Source organism: Schistocerca nitens, chromosome 9 (genome assembly GCF_023898315.1).
Source record: "Schistocerca nitens isolate TAMUIC-IGC-003100 chromosome 9, iqSchNite1.1, whole genome shotgun sequence".
NCBI classification, from domain to species: Eukaryota; Metazoa; Arthropoda; class Insecta; order Orthoptera; family Acrididae; genus Schistocerca; species Schistocerca nitens.
Genome location: NC_064622.1, coordinates 537,995,644 through 538,011,706, shown reverse-complemented (window position 1 = coordinate 538,011,706; position 16,063 = coordinate 537,995,644).

Here is a 16,063-nt window from a genome sequence, read left to right as displayed (position 1 = left end):
TGTACTTAAGTCCGCATTGTGTCTCTTATATTTAATTCCGATGCAATTTTTCTGTGTTTCATCGTGAATGGGAAGGTCCAAGAGATACAGTAAACCTGTAGAGGTGCATCGGAAAATAAAACTGGTGACACAGGAAACGCTCAAACTATAGACAGTAGGAAGACTCAGTATTCCTGTACTTAAGTCGGCATTGTGTCTCTTATATTTAATTCCGATGCAATTTCTGTGTTTCATCGTCAATGGGAAGGTACAAGGTATACAGTAAACCTGCAGAGGTTCATCAGAATGTAAAACTGGTGACACAGGAAACGCTCAAAACATAGACAGCAGGAAGACTCAGTCTTCCTGTACTTAAGTCGGCATTGTGTCTCTTATATTTAATTCCGATGCGATTTCTGTGTTTCATCGACAATGGGAAGGTCCAAGGGATATAGTAAACCGGCAGAGGTGCATTGGAAGGTAAAACTGGTGATACAGGAAACGCTCAAAACATTGACCGTACGAAGACTGTTTTCTTGTACTTAAGTCGGCGATGTGTCTCTTATATTTAAATTCCGATGCAATTTCTGTGTCTCATCGTCACTGTGAAGGACAAAGGGATACAGAAAACCTGTAGAGATGCATCGGAATGCAAAACTGGTGACACAGGAAACGCTCAAATTATAGACAGTAGGAAGACTCAGTCTTCCTGTGCTTAAGTAGGCATTGTGTCTCTTAAATCTAACTCCGATGCAATTTCTGTGTTTCATCGTCACTGGGAAGGTCCAAGGGATACAGTAAACCTGCAGAGGTGCATCGGAATGTAAAACTGATGACACAGAAAACGCTCAAAACATAGACAGTAGGAAGACTCAGTCTTCCTGTACTTAAGTCGGCATTGTGTCTCTTATATTTATTTCCGATGCAATTTCTGTGTTTCATCGTCAATGGGAAGGTCCAAGGGATATAGTTTACCTGCAGGGGAGCATCGGAAAGTAAAACTGATGACACAGGAATCGTTCAAAGCATAGACGGTAGGAAGACTTAGTCTTCCTGTACTTAAGTCGGCTTTGTGTCTCTTATATTAAATTGCGATGCAATTTCTGTGTTTCATCGTCAATGGGAAGGTCCAAGGAATACAGTAAACCTGCAGAGGTGCATCGGTATGTAACACTGGTGACACAGGAAACGCTCAAAACATAGACAGTAGGAAGACTCAGTCTTCCTGTACTTAAGTCGGCATTGTGTCTCTTATATTTAATTCCGATGCGATTTCTGTGTTTCATCGACAATGGGAAGGTCCAAGGGATATAGTAAACCGGCAGAGGTGCATTGGAAGGTAAAACTGGTGATACAGGAAACGCTCAAAACATTGACCGTACGAAGACTGTTTTCTTGTACTTAAGTCGGCATTGTGTCTCTTGTATTTAATTCCGATGCAATTTCTGTGTTTAATCGTCACTGTGAAGGTCCAAGGGATACCGTAAACCTGCAGAGGTGCATCAGAAAGTAAAACTGGAGACACAGGAAGCGCTCAAAACATAGACAGTAGGAAGACTCAGTCTTCCTGTACTTAAGTCGGCATTGTGTCTCTTCCATTTAATTCCGATGCAATTTCTGTGTTTCATCGTCAATGGGAAGGTCCAAGGGATACAGTAAACCTGCAGAGGTGCATCGGATTGTAAACTAGTGACACAGGAAAAGCTCAAAACATAGACAGTAGGAAGACTCAGTCTTCCTGTACTGAAGTCGGCATTGTGTCTCTTGTATTTAATTCCGATGCAATTTCTGTGTTTAATCGTCAATGGGAAGGTCCAAGGGATACAGTAAACCTGCAGACGTGCATCGGAATGTAAAACTGATGACACAAGAATGCTCAAAACATAGACAGTAGGAAGACTCAGTCTTCCTGTACTTAAGTCGGCATTGTGGCTCTTATATTTAATTCCGAGACGATTTCTGTGTTTCATCGACAATGGGAGGGGGCAAGGGATACAGTAAACCGGCATAGGTGCATCGGAATGTAAAACTGGCGACACAGGAAACGCTCAAAACATAGACCGTAAGAAGACTCAGTTTTCTTGTACTTAAGTCGGCGATGTGTCTCTTATATTTAAATTCCGATGCAATATCTGTGTCTCATCGTCACTGTGAAGGACCAAGGGATACAGTAAACCTGTAGAGATGCATCGGAATGCAAAACTGGTGACACAGGAAACGCTCAAATTATAGACAGTAGGAAGACTCAGTCTTCCTGTGCTTAAGTAGGCATTGTGTCTCTTAAATCTAACTCCGATGCAATTTCTGTGTTTCATCGTCACTGTGAAGGTCCAATGGATACAGTAAACCTGCAGAGGTGCATCAGAAAGTAAAACTGGTGACACAGGAAGCGCTCAAAGCATAGACAGTAGGAAGACTCAGTCTTCCTGTACTTAAGTCGGCATTGTGTTTCTTATATTTAATTCCGATGCAATTTCTGTGTTTCATCGTCAATGGGAAGGTCCAAGGGATACAGTAGACCTGCAGAGGTGCATCGGAATGTAAAACTGGTGACACAGGAAACGCTCAAAACATAGACAGTAGGAAGACTCAGTCTTGCTGTACTTAAGTCGGCATTGTGACTCTTATATTTATTTCCGATGAAATTTCTGTGTTTCATCGTCAATGGGAAGGTCCAAGGGATACAGTAAACCCGCAGAGGTGCATCGGAATGTAAAACTAGTGACACAGGAAACGCTCAAATTATAGACAGTAGGAAGACTCAGTCTTCCTGTACTTAAGTCGGCATTATGTCTCTTATATTTAATTCCGATGCAATTTCTGTGTCTCATCGTCAATGGGAAGGTCCAAGGGAAACAGTAAAACTGCAGAGGTGCATCGGAATGTAAAACTGGTGACACAGGAAACGCTCAAAACATAGACAGTAGGAAGACTCAGTCTTCCTGTACTTAAGTCGGCATTGTGTATCTTATATTTATTTCCGATGAAATTTCTGTCTTTCATCGTGAATGGGAAGGTCCAAGGGATATAGTAATCCTGCAGAGGTGCATTGGAATGTAAAACTGATGACACAGGAAACGCTCAAAACATAGACAGTAGGAAGACATAGTCTTCCTGTACTTAAGTCGGCATTGTGTCTCTTATATTTAATTCCGATGCAATTTCTGTTTTTCATCGTCAATGGGAAGGTCCAAGGGATACAGTAAACCTGCAGAGGTGCATCTGAATGTAAAACTGATGACACAGAAAACGCTCAAAACATAGACAGTAGGAAGACTCAGTCTTCCTGTACTTAAGTCGGCATTGTGTGTCTTATATTTAATTCCGATGCAATTTCTGTGTTTCAAAGTCAATGGGAAGGTCCAATGGATACAGAAAACCTGCAGAGGAGCATCAGAATGTAAAACTGGTGACAGAGGAAACGCTCAAAACATAGACAGTAGGAAGGCTCAGTCTTCCTATACTTAAGTCGGCATTGTGTCTCTTATATTTATTTCCGATGAAATTTCTGTGTTTCATCGTGAATGGGAAGGTCCAAGGGATATAGTAAACCTGCAGAGGTGCTTCGGAAAGTAAAACTGATGACACAGGAAACGCTCAAATCATAGACAGTAGGAAGACTTAGTCTTCCTGTACTTAATTCGGCATAGTGTCTCTTATATTTAATTCCGATGCAATTTCTGTGTTTCATCGTCACTGAGAAGGTCCAAGGGATACAGTAAACCTGTAGAGGTGCATCGGAAAATAAAACTGGTGACACAGGAAACGCTCAAATTATAGACAGTAGGAAGACTCAGTCTTCCTGTACTAAAGTCGGCATTGTGTCTCTTATATTTAATTCCGATGCAATTTCTGTGTTTCATCGTCAATGGGAAGGTCCAAGGGATACAGGAAACCTGCAGAGGTGCATCGGAATGTAAAACTGGTGACTCAGGAAACGCTCAAAACATAGACAGTAGGAAGACTCAGTCTTCCTGTACTAAAGTCGGCATTGTATCTCTTATATTTTTTTCCGATGAAATTTTTGTGTTTCATCGTGAATGGTAAGCTCCAAGGGATATAGTAAACCTGCAGAGGTGCATCGGAATGTAAAACTGGTGACACAGGAAACCCTCAAATCATAGACAGTAGGAAGACTCATTCTTCCTGTACTTAAGTCGGCATTGTGTCTCTTATATTTAATTCCGATGCGATTTCTGTGTTTCATCGACAATGGGAAGGTCCAACGGATGTAGTAAACCGGCAGAGGTGCATTGGAAGGTAAAACTGGTGACACAGGAAACGCTCAAAACATTGACCGTACGAAGACTGTTTTCTTGTACTTAAGTCGGCATTGTGTCTCTCATATTTCATTTCGATGCAATTTCTGTGTTTCATCGTCCATGGGAAGGTCCAAGGGATACAGGAAACCAGCAGAGGTGCATCGGAATGTAAAACTGGTGACTCAGGAAACGCTCAAAACATAGACAGTAGGAAGACTCAGTCTTCGTGTACTAAAGTCGGCATTGTGTCTCTTATACTTTTTTCCGATGAAATTTCTGTGTTTCATCGTGAATGGGAAGGTCCAAGGGATATAGTAAACCTGCAGAGGGGCATCGGAAAGTAACACTGATGACACAGGAAACGCTCAAAACAAAGACAGTAGGAAGACTTAGTCTTCCTGTACTTAAGTCGGCATTGCGTCTCTTATATTTAATTCCGATGCAATTTTTCTGTGTTTCATCGTGAATGGGAAGGTCCAAGAGATACAGTAAACCTGTAGAGGTGCATCGGAAAGTAAAACTGGTGACACAGGAAACGCTCAAATTATAGACAGTATTAAGACTCAGTATTCCTGTACTTAAGTCGGCATTGTGTCTCTTATATTTAATTCCGATGCGATTTCTGTGTTTCATCGACAATGGGAAGTTCCAAGGGATATAGTAAACCGGCAGAGGTGCATTGGAAGGTAAAACGGGTGACACAGGAAATGCTCAAAACATTGACCGTACGAAGACTGTTTTCTTGTACTTAAGTCGGCATTGTGTCTCTTATATTTCATTTCGATGCAATTTCTGTGTTTCATCGTCAGTGGGAAGGTCCAAGATATACAGGAAACCTGCAGAGGTGCATAGGAATGTAAAACTGGTGACTCTGGAAACGCTCAAAACATAGACAGTAGGAAGACTCAGTCTTCCTGTACTAAAGTCGGCATTGTGTCTCTTATATTTTTTTCCGATGAAATTTCTGTGTTTCATCGTGAATGGGAAGGTCCAAGGGATATAGTAAACCTGCAGAGGTGCATCGGAAAGTAAAACTGACGACACAGGAAAAGCTCAAAACATAGACAGTAGGAAGACTTAGTCTTCCTGTACTTAAGTCGGCATTGTGTCTCTTATATTTAAATCCGATGCAATTTCTGTTTTTCATCGTCAATGGGAAGGTCCAAGGGATACAGTAAACCTGCAGACGTGCATCGGAATGTAAAACTGATGACACAGGAATGCTCAAAACATAGACAGTAGGAAGACTCAGTCTTCCTGTACTTAAGTCGGCATTGTGGCTCTTATATTTAATTCCGAGACGATATCTGTGTTTCATCGACAATGGGAAGGGGCAAGGGATACAGTAAACCGGCATAGGTGCATCGGAATGTAAAACTGGCGACACAGGAAACGCTCAAAACATTGACCGTACGAAGACTGTTTTCTTGTACTTAAGTCGGCATTGTGTCTCTTATATTTCATTTCGATGCAATTTCTGTGTTTCATCGTCAGTGGGAAGGTCCAAGATATACAGGAAACCTGCAGAGGTGCATAGGAATGTAAAACTGGTGACTCTGGAAACGCTCAAAACATAGACAGTAGGAAGACTCAGTCTTCCTGTACTAAAGTCGGCATTGTGTCTCTTATATTTTTTTCCGATGAAATTTCTGTGTTTCATCGTGAATGGGCAGGTCCAAGGGATATAGTAAACCTGCAGAGGTGCATCGGAAAGTAAAACTGACGACACAGGAAAAGCTCAAAACATAGACATTAGGAAGACTTAGTCTTCCTGTACTTAAGTCGGCATTATGTCTCTTATATTTAAATCCGATGCAATTTCTGTTTTTCATCGTCAATGGGAAGGTCCAAGGGATACAGTAAATCTGCAGACGTGCATCGGAATGTAAAACTGATGACACAGGAATGCTCAAAACATAGACAGTAGGAAGACTCAGTCTTCCTGTACTTAAGTCGGCATTGTGGCTCTTATATTTAATTCCGAGACGATTTCTGTGTTTCATCGACAATGGGAAGGGGCAAGAATACAGTAAACCGGCATAGGTGCATCGGAATGTAAAACTGGCGACACAGGAAACGCTCAAAACATAGACCGTAAGAAGACTCAGTTTTCTTGTACTTAAGTCGGCGATGTGTCTCTTATATTTAAATTCCGATGCAATTTCTGTGTTTCATCGTCAATGGGAAGGTCCAAGGGATACAGTAAACCTGCAGAGATGCATCAGAAAGTAAAACTGGTGACACAGGAAGCGCTCAAAGCATAGACAGTAGGAAGACTCAGTCTTCCTGTACTTAAGTCGGCATTGTGTCTCTTATATTTAATTCCGATGCAATTTCTGTGTTTCATCGTCAATGGGAAGGTCCAAGGGATACAGTAGACCTGCAGAGGTGCATCGGAATGTAAAACTGGTGACACAGGAAACGCTCAAAACATAGACAGTAGGAAGACTCAGTCTTGCTGTACTTAAGTCGGCATTGTGTCTCTTATATTTATTTCCGATGAAATTTCTGTGTTTCATCGTGAATGGGAAGGTCCAAGGGATATAGTAAACCTGCAGAGGTGCATCGGAAAGTAAAACTGATGACACAGGAAACGCTCAAAACATAGACAGTAGGAAGACTCAATCTTCTTGTACTTAAGTCGGCATTGGGTCTCTTATATTTAATTCCGATGCAATTTCTGTTTTTCATCGTCAATGGGAAGGTCCAAGGGATACAGTAAACCTGCAGAGGTGCATCTGAATGTAAAACTGGTGACACAGGAAACGCTCAAAACATAGACAGTAGGAAGACTCAGTCTTCCTGTTCTTATGTCGGCATTGTGTCTCTTATATTTAATTCCGATGCGATTTCTGTGTTTCATCGACAATGGGAAGGTCCAAGGGAAATAGTAAACCGGCAGAGGTGCATCGGATTGTAAAACAGGTGACACAGGAAACACTCAAAACAGTGACCGTACGAAGACTGTTTTCTTGTACTTAAGTCGGCATTGTGTCTCTTATATTTAATTTCGAAGCAATTTCTGTGTTTCATCGTCAAGGGGAAGGTCCAAGGGATACAGGAAACCTGCAGAGGTGCATCGGAATGTAAAACTGGTGACTCAGGAAACGCTCAAAATATAGACAGTAGGAAGACTCATTCTTCCTGTACTTAAGTAGGCATCGTGTCTCTTATATTTAATTCCGATGCAATTTCTGTGTTTCATCGTCAATGGGAAGGTCCAGGAGATACAGTAAACCTGCAGAGGTGCATCGGAATGTAAAACTAGTGACATAGGAAACGCTCAAAACATAGACAGTAGGAAGACTCAGTCTTCCTGTACTTAAGTCGGCATTGTGTCTCTTTTGTTTATTTCCGATGAAATTTCTGTGTTTCATCGTGAATGGGAAGGTCCAAGGGATACAGTAAAACTGTAGAGATGCATCGGAATGCAAAACTGGTGACACAGGAAACGCTCAAATTATAGACAATAGGAAGACTCAGTCTTCCTCTGCTTAAGTAGGCATTGTGTCACTTAAATTTAACTCCGATGCAATTTCTTTGTTTCATCGTCAATGGGAAGGGCCAAGGGATACAGTAAACCTGCAGAGGTGCATCAGAATGTAAAACTGGTGACACAGGAAACGCTCAAAACATAGACAGTATGAAGACTCAGTCTTCCTGTACTTAAGTCAGCATTGTGTCTCTTATATTTTATTCCGATGCAATTTCTGTGTTTCATCGTCAATGGGAAAGTCCAAGGGATACAGTAAACCTGCAGAGGTGCATCGGAATGTAAAACTAGTGACACAGGAAACGCTCAAAACATAGACAGTAGGAAGACTCAGTCTTCCTGTACTTAAGACGGCATTGTGTCTCTTATATTTAATTCCGATGCAATTTCTGTGTTTCATCGTCAATGGGAAGGTCCAAGGGATACAGTAAACCTGCAGAGGTGCACCGGAATGTAAAACTGGTGACACAGGAAACGCTCAAAACATAGACAGTAGGAAGACTCAGTCTTGCTGTACTTAAGTCGGCATTGTGTCTCTTATATTTATTTCCGATGAAATTTCTGTGTTTCATCGTGAATGGGAAGGTCCAAGGGATATAGTAAACCTGCAGAGGTCCGTCAGAATGTAAAACTGGTGACACAGGAAACGCTCAACACATTGACAGTAGGAAGACTCAGTCTTCCTGTACTTAAGTCGGCATCGTGTCTCTTATATTTAATTCCGATGCAATTTCTGTGTTTCATCGCCAATGGGAAGGTCCAAGGGATACAGTAAACCTGCAGAGGTGCATCGGAATTTAAAACTAGTGAACCAGGAAACGCTCAAAACATGGACAGTAGGAAGACTCAGTCTTCCTGTACTGAAGTCGGCATTGTGTCTCTTATATTTAATTGCGATGCAATTTCTGTGTTTCATCGTTAATGGGAAGGTCCAATCGATGCAGTAAACCTGCAGAGGTGAATCGGAATGTAAAACTGGTGACACAGGAAACGCTCAAAACATTGACAGTAGGAAGACTCAGTCTTCCTGTACTTAAGTCGGCATTGTGTCTCTTATATTTAATTCCGATGCAATTTCTGTGTTTCAACGTCAATGGGAAGGTCCAAGGGATACAGTAAACCTGCAGAGGTGCATCGGAATGTAAAACTGGTGACACAGGAAACGCTCAAAACATAGACAGTAGGAAGACTCAGTCTTTCTGTACTTAAGTCGGCATTGTGTCTCTTATATTTATTTCCGATGAAATTTCTGTGTTTCATCGTGAATGGGAAGGTCCAAGGGATATAGTAAACCTGCAGAGGTGCATCAGAAAGTAAAACTGATGACACAGGAAACGCTCAAAACATAGACAGTAGGAAGACTAAGTCTTCCTGCACTTAAGTCGGCATTGTGTCTCTTATATTTAATTCCAATGCAATATCTGTGTTTCATCGTCACTGTGAAGGTCCAACGGATACAGTAAACCTGCACAGGTGCATCGGAATGTAAAACTGGTGACACACGAAACGCTCAAATTATAGACAGTAGGAAGACTCAGTCTTCCTGTACTTAAGTCGACATTGTGTCTCTTATATTTAATTCCGATGCAATTTCTGTGTTTCATCGTCAATGGGAATGTCCAAAGGATACAGTAAACCTGCAGAGGTGCGACAGAATGTAAAACTGGTGACACAGGAAACTCTCAAAACATTGACAGTAGGAAGACTCAGTCTTCCTGTACTTAAGTCGGCATTGTGTCTCTTATATTTAATTCCGATGCAATTTCTGTGTGTTTGCCTCAATGGGAAAGTCCAGGGGATACAGTAAACCTGCAGAGGTGCATTGGAATGTAAAACTGGTGACACAGGAAACGCTCAAATCATAGACCGTAAGAAGACTCAGTTTTCTTGTACTTAAGTCGGCGTTGTAACTCTTATACTTAATTCCGATGTAATTTCTGTGTTTCATCGTCAATGGGAAGGTCCAATGGATACAGTAAACCTACAGAGTCGCATGGGAATGTAAAACATATGACACTGTAAACGCTCAAAACATAGACAGTAGGAAGACTCAATGTTCCTGTACTTAAGTCGGCATTGTGTCTCTTATATTTAATTCCGATGCAATTTCTGTGTTTCATCGTCAATGGGAAGATCCAAGGCATACAGTAAACCTGCAGAGGTGCATCGGAATGTAAAACTAGTGACACAGGAAACGCGCAAAACATAGACAGTAGGAAGACTCAGCCTTCCTGTTCTTAAGTCGGCATTATGTCTCTTATATTTAATTCCGATGCTATTTCTGTGTTTCATCGTCAATGGGAAGGTCCAATGGATACAGTAAACCTCCATAGGTGCATCGGAATGAAAATTGGTGACACAGGAAGCGCTCAAATCATAGACCGTAAGAAGACTCAGATTTCTTGTACTTAAGTCGGCATTGTGACTCTTATATTTAATTCCGATGGAATTTCTGTGTTTCATCGTCAATGGGAAGGTCCAATGGATACAGTAAACCTGCAGAGGTGCATCGCAATGTAAAGCTGGTGACACAGGAAACGCACAAAACATAGAAAATAGAAAGACACACTCATCCTGTACTTAAGTCGACATTGTGTCTCTTATATTTAATTCCGATGCAATTTCTGTGTTTCATCGTCAATGGGAACGTCGAAGGGAAACAGTATACCTGCAGAGGTGCATCAGAAAGTAAAACTTGTGACAAGGGAAACGCTCAAAACATAGACAGTAGGAAGACTCAGTCTTTCTGTACTTAAGTCGGCATTGTGTCTCTTATATTTAATTCCGATGCAATTTCTGTGTTTCATCGACAATGGGAATGTCCAAGGGACACAGTAAACCTGCAGAGGTGCATCGGAATGTAAAACTGGGGACACTGGAAACGCTCAAAACATAGACAGTAAAAAGACTCAGTCTTCCTGTACTTAATTCATCATTCTGTCTCTTATATTTAATTCCGATGTAATTTCTGAGTTTCATCGTCACTGTGAAGGTCCAAGCTATACAGTAAACGTGCAGAGGTGCATCGGAATGTAAAACTGGTGACACAGGAAACGCTCAAAACATAGACAGTAGGAAGACTCAGCCTTCCTGTACTTAAGTCGGCATTGTGTCTCTTATATTTAATTCCAATGCAATATCTGTGTTTCATCGTCACTGTGAAGGTCCAACGGATACAGTAAACCTGCACAGGTGCATCGGAATGTAAAACTGGTGACACACGAAACGCTCAAATTATAGACAGTAGGAAGACTCAGTCTTCCTGTACTTAAGTCGACATTGTGTCTCTTATATTTAATTCCGATGCAATTTCTGTGTTTCATCGTCAATGGGAAGGTCCAAAGGATACAGTAAACCTGCAGAGGTGCGACAGAATGTAAAACTGGTGACACAGGAAACTCTCAAAACATTGACAGTAGGAAGACTCAGTCTTCCTGTACTTAAGTCGGCATTGTGTCTCTTATATTTAATTCCGATGCAATTTCTGTGTGTTTGCCTCAATGGGAAAGTCCAGGGGATACAGTAAACCTGCAGAGGTGCATTGGAATGTAAAACTGGTGACACAGGAAACGCTCAAATCATAGACAGTAAGAAGACCCAGTTTTCTTGTACTTAAGTCGGCGTTGTAACTCTTATACTTAATTCCGATGTAATTTCTGTGTTTCATCGTCAATGGGAAGGTCCAATGGATACAGTAAACCTACAGAGTCGCATGGGAATGTAAAACATATGACACTGTAAACGCTCAAAACATAGACAGTAGGAAGACTCAATGTTCCTGTACTTAAGTCGGCATTGTGTCTCTTATATTTAATTCCGATGCAATTTCTGTGTTTCATCGTCAATGGGAAGATCCAAGGCATACAGTAAACCTGCAGAGGTGCATCGGAATGTAAAACTAGTGACACAGGAAACGCGCAAAACATAGACAGTAGGAAGACTCAGCCTTCCTGTTCTTAAGTCGGCATTGTGTCTCTTATATTTAATTCCGATGCTATTTCTGTGTTTCATCGTCAATGGGAAGGTCCAATGGATACAGTAAACCTCCATAGGTGCATCGGAATGAAAATTGGTGACACAGGAAGCGCTCAAATCATAGACCGTAAGAAGACTCAGATTTCTTGTACTTAAGTCGGCATTGTGACTCTTATATTTAATTCCGATGGAATTTCTGTGTTTCATCGTCAATGGGAAGGTCCAATGGATACAGTAAACCTGCAGAGGTGCACCGCAATGTAAAGCTGGTGACACAGGAAACGCACAAAACATAGACAATAGAAAGACACACTCATCCTGTACTTAAGTCGACATTGTGTCTCTTATATTTAATTCCGATGCAATTTCTGTGTTTCATCGTCAATGGGAACGTCGAAGGGAAACAGTATACCTGCAGAGGTGCATCAGAAAGTAAAACTGGTGACAAGGGAAACGCTCAAAGCATAGACAGTAGGAAGACTCAGTCTTTCTGTACTTAAGTCGGCATTGTGTCTCTTATATTTAATTCCGATGCAATTTCTGTGTTTCATCGACAATGGGAATGTCCAAGCGACACAGTAAACCTGCAGAGGTGCATCGGAATGTAAAACTGGGGACACAGGAAACGCTCAAAACATAGACAGTAAAAAGACTCAGTCTTCCTGTACTTAATTCATCATTCTGTCTCTTATATTTAATTCCGATGGAATTTTCTGTGTTTCATCGTCACTGTGAAGGTCCAAGCTATACAGTAAACGTGCAGAGGTGCATCGGAATGTAAAACTGGTGACACAGGAAACGCTCAAAACATAGACATTAGGAAGACTCAGCCTTCCTGTACTTCAGTCGGCATTGTGTCTCTTATATTTAGTTCCGATGCCATTTCTGTGTTTCATCGCAAATGGGAAGGTCCAAGGGATACAGTAAACCTGCAGAGGTGAATCGGAATGTAAAGCTGGTGATACAGTACACGCTTAAATCATAGATATTAGGAAGGCTCAGTCTTCCTTTACTTAAGTCTTCGTTGTGTCTCTTATTTTTAATTCCGATGCCATTTCTGTGTTTTATCGTCAATGGGAAGGGCCAATGGATACAGTAAACCTGCAGAGGTGCATCGGAATGTAAAACTGGTGACACAGAATACCCTCAAAACATAGACCGTAAGAAGAGTCAGTTTTCTTGTACTTACGTCGTCATTGTGTCTCTTATATTTATTTCCGATGCAATTTCTGTGTTTCATCGTCAATGGGACGGTCGAATGGATACAGTAAACATGCAGAGGTGCATCGGAATGTAATACTGGTGACACAGGAAAGGGTCAAAACTTAGACAGTAGGAAGACTCAGTCTTCCTTTACTTAAATCAGCATGGTGTCTCTTATATTTAATTCCGATGCAATTTCTGTGTTTCATCGTCAATGGAAGTTCCAATGGATACAGTAAACCAGCAGAGGAGCAGCGGAATGTAAAACTGGTGACACAGGAAACGCTCAAATCATTGACCGTAAGAAGACTCAGTTTTCTTGTACTTAAGTCGGCATTGCGTCTCTTATATTTAATTCCGATGCAATTTCTGTGTGTCACCGTCACTGTGAGTGTCCAAGGGACACAGTAAACCTGCAGAGGTGCATCGGAATGTAAAACTGGTGACACAGGAAACGCTCAAATCATACACCGTAAGATGACTCAGTTTTCTTTTACTTAAGTCGGCGTTGTGTCTCTTATATTTAATTCCGATGCAATTTCTGTGTTTCAACGTCAATGGGAAGGTCCAATGGATACAGTAAACCTGCAGAGGTGCATCGCAATGTAAAACTGGTGACACAGGAAACGCTCAAAACATAGACAGTAGGAAGAATCAGTCTTTCTGTACTTATGTCGGCATTGTGTCTCTTATATTTAATTCAAATGCAATTTCTGTGTTTCATCGTTACTGTGAATGTCCAAGGGACACAGTAAACCTGCAGAGGTGCATCGGAATGTAAAACTGATGACACAGGAAATGCTCAAAACGTAGACAGTAGGAAGACTCAGTCTTCCTCTACCGAAGTCGGCATTGTGTCTCTTATATTTAATTCCGATGGAATTTCTGTGTTTCATCGTCAATGGGAAGGTCCTAGGGATACAGTGAACCTGCAGAAGTGCATCGGAATGTAAAACTGGTGACAAAGGAAACGCTCAAATCAAACACCGTAAGATGACTCAGTTTTCTTTTACTTAAGTCGGCGTTGTGTCTCTTATATTTAATTCCGATGCAATTTCTGTGTTTCATCGACAATGGGAATGTCCAAGGGACACAGTAAACCTGCAGAGGTGCATCGGAATGTAAAACTGGGGACACAGGAAACGCTCAAAACATAGACAGTAAAAAGACTCAGTCTTCCTGTACTTAATTCATCATTCTGTCTCTTATATTTAATTCCGATGTAATTTCTGTGTTTCATCGTCACTGTGAAGGTCCAAGCTATACAGTAAACGTGCAGAGGTGCATCGGAATGTAAAACTGGTGACACAGGAAACGCTCAAAACATAGACAGTAGGAAGACTCAGCCTTCCTGTACTTAAGTCGGCATTGTGTCTCTTATATTTAATTCCAATGCAATATCTGTGTTTCATCGTCACTGTGAAGGTCCAACGGATACAGTAAACCTGCACAGGTGCATCGGAATGTAAAACTGGTGACACACGAAACGCTCAAATTATAGACAGTAGGAAGACTCAGTCTTCCTGTACTTAAGTCGACATTGTGTCTCTTATATTTAATTCCGATGCAATTTCTGTGTTTCATCGTCAATGGGAAGGTCCAAAGGATACAGTAAACCTGCAGAGGTGCGACAGAATGTAAAACTGGTGACACAGGAAACTCTCAAAACATTGACAGTAGGAAGACTCAGTCTTCCTGTACTTAAGTCGGCATTGTGTCTCTTATATTTAATTCCGATGCAATTTCTGTGTGTTTGCCTCAATGGGAAAGTCCAGGGGATACAGTAAACCTGCAGAGGTGCATTGGAATGTAAAACTGGTGACACAGGAAACGCTCAAATCATAGACCGTAAGAAGACTCAGTTTTCTTGTACTTAAGTCGGCGTTGTAACTCTTATACTTAATTCCGATGTAATTTCTGTGTTTCATCGTCAATGGGAAGGTCCAATGGATACAGTAAACCTACAGAGTCGCATGGGAATGTAAAACATATGACACTGTAAACGCTCAAAACATAGACAGTAGGAAGACTCAATGTTCCTGTACTTAAGTCGGCATTGTGTCTCTTATATTTAATTCCGATGCAATTTCTGTGTTTCATCGTCAATGGCCCCCCATGAACCATGGACCTTGCCGTTGGTGGGGAGGCTTGCGTGCCTCAGCGATACAGATAGCCGCACCGTAGGTACAACCACAACGGAGGGGTATCTGTTGAGAGGCCAGACAAACGTGTGGTTCCTGAAGAGGGGCAGCAGCCTTTTCAGTAGTTGCAAGGGCAACAGTCTGGATGATTGACTGATCTGGCCTTGTAACAATAACCAAAACGGCCTTGCTGTGCTGGTACTGCGAACGGCTGAAAGCAAGGGGAAACTACGGCCGTAATTTTTCCCGAGGGCATGCAGCTTTACTGTATGATTAAATGATGATGGCGTCCTCTTGGGTAAAATATTCCGGAGGTAAAATAGTCCCCCATTCGGATCTCCGGGCGGGGACTACTCAAGAGGATGTCATTATCAGGAGAAAGAAAACTGGCGTTCTACGGATCGGAGCGTGGAATGTCAGGTCCCTTAATCGGGCAGGTAGGTTAGAAAATTTGAAAAGGGAAATGGATAGGTTACAGTTAGATATAGTGGGAATTAGTGAAGTTCGGTGGCAGGAGGAACAAGACTTCTGGTCAGGTGACTACAGGGTTATAAACACAAAGTCAAATAGGGGTAATGCAGGAGTAGGTTTAATAATGAATAGGAAAATAGGAACGCGGGTAAGCTACTACAAACAGCTTAGTGAACGCATGATTGTGGCAAAGATAGATACGAAGCCCACACCTACTACAGTAGTACAAGTTTATATGCCAACTAGCTCTGCAGATGACGAAGAAATTGAAGAAATGTATGATGAAATAAAAGAAATTATTCAGATAGTGAAGGGAGACGAAAATTTAATAGTCATGGGTGACTGGAATTCGAGTGTAGGGAAAGGGAGAGAAGGAAACGTAGTAGGTGAATATGGATTGGGGCTAAGAAATGAAAGAGGAAGCCGCCTGGTAGAATTTTGCACAGAGCACAACTTAATCATAGCTAATACTTGGTTTAAGAATCATGATAGAAGGTTGTATACATGGAAGAACCCTGGAGATACTAAAAGGTATCAGA